This window comes from Limulus polyphemus, unplaced genomic scaffold, assembly GCF_000517525.1.
Source record: "Limulus polyphemus unplaced genomic scaffold, Limulus_polyphemus-2.1.2 Scaffold40, whole genome shotgun sequence".
NCBI lineage: Eukaryota > Metazoa > Arthropoda > Merostomata > Xiphosura > Limulidae > Limulus > Limulus polyphemus.
In genome coordinates, this window is record NW_013665650.1 from 323508 (window position 1) to 330176 (window position 6669).

The window sequence follows — 6669 nt, forward strand, 5'->3', positions numbered from 1 at the left end:
GCAGTTCTTAAAATTATATGATTGATTTCTGCAGTTCTTAGAATTATATGATTGATTTCTGCAGTTCTTAGAATTATATGATTGATTTCTGTTGTTCTTAGAATTATATGATTGATTTCTAATCATGACAAAATTCTCATCAGCATTTTTGAACATTTTACAAAAAAAATTTACAGTTCAGTACAAAATTGACATAAGAGACAGTACATGACAAAAACACTAATTTTTATGTATATACTTTGAGTACAGTTATATTCCATTCTGTCCATAAAGTGGGTTTCATTAACCGTATCGGTTATAATATTTAATGCATATATGTCTATGTAATATATTTATTTATTGTATCTTAAGTAAATTCTATTTTTCATACTTATCAGGAATATTTAATATTGTTTGATTAGCATATCGACTAAAAACTAACCTAGTGTGGTATTAATGGGATTACGGCCGAAACTATCGATAACAGCGAGATATTCAATCCTAATCATTATGAGTTTTGTTTTATGACACAATGCATATTCCTGATTATACTGATTACTAAATTAGTTACATTATTTACTAAATTATATTGTCAGCAACGATCTTTGTTCGTAAATTGCTTTGATCAAGGTTAATTACATTGAATCTTTGTCAGTAATGACCTTTGTACGTAGTTTGCTTTGATCAGAGTTAGTTACATTGAATTTTTTGTTATTAATTATCTTAGTAAGTAGCTTGCTTTGATCAGAGTTAGTTACTTTGATCTTTGTACGTAGCTTGCTTTGATCAGGTTAGTTACGTTGAATCTTTGTTAGTAATAGTCTTTGTACGTAGCTTGGTTTAATCAGAGTTAATTACGTTGAATCTTTGTCAGTAATGATCTTTGTACGTAGTTTGCTTTGATCAGAGTTAGTTACATTGGATTTTTTGTTATTAATTATCTTAGTAAGTAGCTTGCTTTGATCAGAGTTAGTTACTTTGGATATTTGTACGTAGCTTGCTTTGATCAAATTAGTTGCGTTGAATCTTTATTAGTAATGATTTTTGTATGTAGCTTGCTTTGATCAGGTTAATTGCGTTGAATCTTTGTTAGTAATAATTTTGTATGTAGCTTGCTTTGATCAAATTAGTTGCGTTGAATATTTGTTAGTAATGATTTTTGTATGTAGCTTGCTTTGATCAGAGTTAGTTACTTTGGATCTCTGTACGTAGCTTGCTTTGATCAGGTTAATTGCGTTGAATCTTTGTTAGTAATAATTTTTGTATGTAGCTTGCTTTGATCAAATTAGTTGCGTTGAATCTTTGTTAGTAATGGTTTTTGTATGTAGCTTACTTTGATCAGGGTTAGTTATTTTAAATCCTTTCAGCGTCTTAAAGAGTCTAGTTTCTTGTTAAACGGATTTGAATTTTTTTAACATTTTTCCTGAACAACGGTTCCATCGGTAAATGTCTATTCACCACACGTTAACCCCTAGCTGTCAGTTTGTACCTAACGTACAAGTGGGTAGTTTGACAGAAATTTGGGATAAAAGGTCTTGAGAGACGAGTGATCTTCGAAACTGCAACCTTTCGATTAATATGGCCCAAAACATTAACCACTAATATAAGCCGTTCTGCTTTGAGAACAAATTATCAATAATTTAATTTTTTTTTGTCAACTTAAAACACTAAGTAAAGATGAAGATAGTAACTACCTTATACAATTGATGAAACCATGGACTGCAGTATTTTCTACAACTCCAAATAAAATAAACATTTGCTAATATATCGACCCTATAAGCACGAAAAATCACGTGAAACGCATGAGCAAACAACAACAACAACAAAAACAAAACAACTAATTTCAGTCATGATATTAACGTGGGGACAAATCGCCAGTAAATGCCTTTCACTTGATCTAGTTGGTGTTTCTTAAAACAGACTGGTATTGCTTTATAAGAATATTGGTTTACTTAAACTGCAAATGTTTGGTTATCAGGTACTTTAGAGAGATATAAACTTAAATATATGTGTGTGTGTATAATACAGCCAGGATATAAATGAATAAAGCTTTTTCCAAGCTATATATTTCTATTCAAATCACCAACTTTACGTGAAGCTGATAGCGCATTGTTAGGCCTAAACTATCACCAATAAATGTGATGGTTATGGTTCAAAGTACTGGTATTTTCAACCTGAATAACATCTTATGCCACATGGTCTAGACGGCCAGGTCAGAGATCTTTAGGGTTCAGATATAGCCGTTCTTAATTTTGAACCACTGGCCACATGAAAGGTTGAAAATTATCGACACCCGCTGCCACAACTGCTATGTTTGGATTTGAACCGAATAATCTATTGACCATTACTCTTAAAGCGCAGCTACAGTTGAAAGTGCAGAGCGTATTCAGTGGTATTGTGGCACAAACCTTGTGATACACAGCCCGGTACGTTAACCATTTGGCCAAGTCTGGTCCAACGGTTCAAAAAAGCTTGTAACAATTACACAAGTATATCTCAGTATCTTTGTTTTTCACTGAGGATAACTGCTACATTCATTCATTAAAGACGTAGACTAAAACATAATAGGTGCATTTTTGAAAAAATAAAGTTAATTAGATGCGTTATGTTTCTACAGTAATCATTTAATTGGCTCTAGCTTATGGGAACATGATTTTATTGGTTCAAGGATTACGAATAACAAATAAATTATATAAAAATGCAAAGAAATATTTCATCAGTATTGCAATTACTCTCACTAATTACTGCTGAAATCTCCTGCGTATTTTTCATGGAAAAATGAGTAATTTTATCCACTTTTTGGTGGTACATTCTTTATGCTACTTGCTGTAATAGGTAAAAAACATAAACATTCTCATTATGTTGCAATATGTGGACATTGCCGGTACTGAACGGTAGAGAAACAAAGTCAGTAATTGGAGGGTTAAGATTTTGTAAAAGAAAAATCAATAAATATACAAAAAAAATATAAAATGACAAGATAAAAATATTCAAAGATATGGCGTGTGTGTTGTTGAATAATTGCCTTCCTTTCAATCTTTCAACTCCATATTGGGGTAGCTATGGGTAGATAGATAGCATTTGGTGTAGCTTTGCGAGAAAATTCTGAGTCAAACAAAAAAAAAGATACCCAAGTTCAGTTTCTTTTAATTATTTTTTGTTAAATATTGCCCAAGTTACATTGGTGATGGGAAAATTATCATGTGATTAATGAGGAAAACATTTCGAAAAATATTTTCTGTCATCTTATTCCAGTTCACGGTTGCCTTTTGGTCTTTGGCCAAATAATGTAACGAAACCATATATAAAAACACGTAAGGTGCAGATATTTTTTCCACATTCGATTCCTTTATTTTCCCATTTCCGATTCCAAGTCAGAGGTGTGTAGGTTTTATTACAAAAGCTAGGCTTGTTGATTTCTAATGTTTCGCAAGATTTCAGCATTTAAACGATAACATTTAAAAACCTTATACTGCATATATAAATAGCGTTTCAGAGAAACGTTTATTTCTCATCGTCGAGCTCAACTGACAAGTTCTGGTATTAGCGATAGGCCTCTTGGCAATCACTTGTAAGAGACAAAATATAGATCTGAAATGCCATTTTCATACGACTCTGACCCCCCCCGTAGCACAGCGGTATGTCTGCGAACTTACAACCCTAGAAACCGGGTTTCGAAACCCGTGGTGAGCAGAGCACATACAGCTCATTGTGTAGCTTTGTGCTTAACTTCAAACAAACATACAACTCTAATTTGAAATCCGAAATGGACAAATTAAGAGGAATATTTTAAACGCACATCTCCAGTTTATGTGATTTGTTTATCACAAAAGCTAGAAAATCATATTATTTCGTTAACGTTATAATTTTTGTTCGTGTACCAAAATCAAAAGAAATGTTTGTTATTTGTTTTAGTGTATGTGATTATGTATACACGTAGATAGAAGTGGTAAGAAGAACACAAAATCCTGTCATCTGAATACCAAATAAACTCTTTAGTTTTGTTTTTGCAACTCGCATAAATCTATCTGATTAATGAAATACTATACCTCATAATATATGTAAATAGAAATAGCCTATACAAATTATATGGTGCTGGAAACATGTTTTGGTTTTTCTGAACTTATTTGCAAGCTACTGTTCATTAAATGCTTCTTTTTTACTGAATTAATTAATATCTTAAAATAATTGATATCAATTTAATGTCCTAAGGGTATACGGTACCATTTCTGATCTTTACATATAATTATTTTGCAAAAGTTTTAGATAATTGACTTTATGTTGAACTCGTTTTATTTTAAGAATACCTTATACTTACACCTTCTAAACCGTACAAAACCAAAGGAATTAATTGCAATAAAAATAATGCCAAATATATTTAAATGTTTAGTTAATGTTGAATCTTGTAAGTAAAACCTTTATACATAATTGTTTTTGTTTTTTCTTTAACAGAATTGACAATAATTTGTTTGATCTGCACGCATAAGCACACTGGGGTTCAAAGATAGAAATTATTCTATAAACAACTCACTACAGTTTGGGTTTATTCCTATATATTTACAACACGGTACTATATAATAGTCATGAAATATAAAGACTAAAATAACAATGAACACAACACTTACAAATTAATGTTGAACGTTAAACAACGTGTTTCAATATTGAGAAAAAAGACTAACTCCGAAAGAATAATGAATAAGAACCTGTATATTAATAATAAGAAAATATCCAGCTTAAAAATGGTAAAACATGTAGAATACAATATTTTTATATATTAAAAAATATGATAATTTAATATAAGTATGTAGCCAGATACTCATAGCGATTGCAATACTGTAATTGTTTTTACGGCTATTATTTATATGTGTATATATAAACACATTGAATAGTCTTACAATAACACAAACCAAGAAGTATTTTAGCCGAATAATAACTCGCTTGAAAAACGAGCGCCACCTATGTCATTAAAATGCATGTCAGTTTTCTGATGAAGAGCTTTTGCAGTAGACTTAAATCGTTTCGCTTTTCATTTTTATTAGCATGAAGTTAACTTGCTGCTCAAGGTAACTGATTATTACAATCACTAATTATAAATGAGTTATAACCTTTTATTGCCCAATCAAAGAGCTGATTCTATTAGAGAAGCGTTTGACATGTAGACATGTATCTTTATTAAGGCAATTAGTCAAGAAAAATCTTATATTCATACGGAAAGAACTGCTTAGCCCTTTACCAAAAAAAAAGTATCATTAAAAGATATATCATAACATTGTTTTTAAATTGTGGAGTATAAAATAAATAGAAAAATTCGACCTTAATTGTTAGATTGCTATTTTCTCCTTCCCTAGTGGGCTCGGGTGTGGCTTAGTTATTACTGTGCAGATACCGTGAGAAGTATAAACAAACGAACAAACTCCTTTTCTAGCGAGTTTGAATCGGACTCCCGAATTTCATTACAAAAGATATTTAGAAATGTTATCACTAGATGGCGAAATATAAGATCAAAATGTTTATCTTTTGTTTCAGGAATTTTCAATGCGAATACCTGAGTCACAACCATGACTTCATAGTGAAACATTTTCTCGCTTTTCTTCACGTTAAATGAATATATATAACATTTAGTTAGTATCTGTATATTTAAATTCATCGATTTCACTTATTTAATCTACCTGATAACTATATTTTCAACAGAACGTCAGTAATAATAGTTTCAAGTGTAAAAAAATGACAGAACGGAAAATCGTGATAAAGTCTTTTTACTTTCTACTACACAAACTAAAATGATTATGTTCAAAAACACGTGAAACATTGCATTTTGAAGTTCAGCAATGGATAGTCAACATACAAACAATTCACAATAGACCAATATCATTGGTTAAATATTATGTACACAGTTCAATGCCATAATCAGCTTGTTTTTTAGTCTGGATAAATCTACCATTGCTTAGGAGTTGGGTCGTGACCTAGTCTGGATAAATCTACCGTTACTGAGGAGTCTGTGCGTGACCTAACTATTATCGTGAGGACACTGAGGCCGTGCGCGTTATGGATCTGACAGTCAATCTCATCATTTGGTTGAAAGAACCGGACAAAGCCCTTATGGCGGCGAGCACTACTGACTGTCCTCCCTTTCGTCAGTAACAAAGATTAGGTACATCTATATCAGATTCACAGGACTTAGGATTTAGCACATAACCTGGGCCAGCCACGGCCCAGTGGTTAGTGTACCAAACTGTGGATCCAACATTTTGTGGTTCGCGCAACTTTACCAAATCGCGGTCCTCACGTTGATGGTGGTTGGTGTTGGCTAACTGCTTACCCTTTAATCTATCACTTTAAAATTATGGGCAACTGACGCAGAGAGCACTCGAGCAGCTTTGCACGAAATTCAACAAACAACAACAAGTACATAACCTGGTGGCCTGATAAAAAACAAACAAACAAAGACGATTTGCTAGATATCGTGAGGGAACTTCTATGTAAATAGAATAAAATGTTCTGGAATCAATGAACAATGAGTGAAAATAGCGTCATGCTTGAAATGTTTTGTAAATATAACTGTTTTAAGTAGCAAGGATATCATGCCATATTATTTGTTGTATGATGTTTTCTACTAAAACGTTTTCGTCTCATTTTGTGTTAACTAGTTTTAGAAAGTGTAGATGAACAACGAAACGTTATAACACCGTG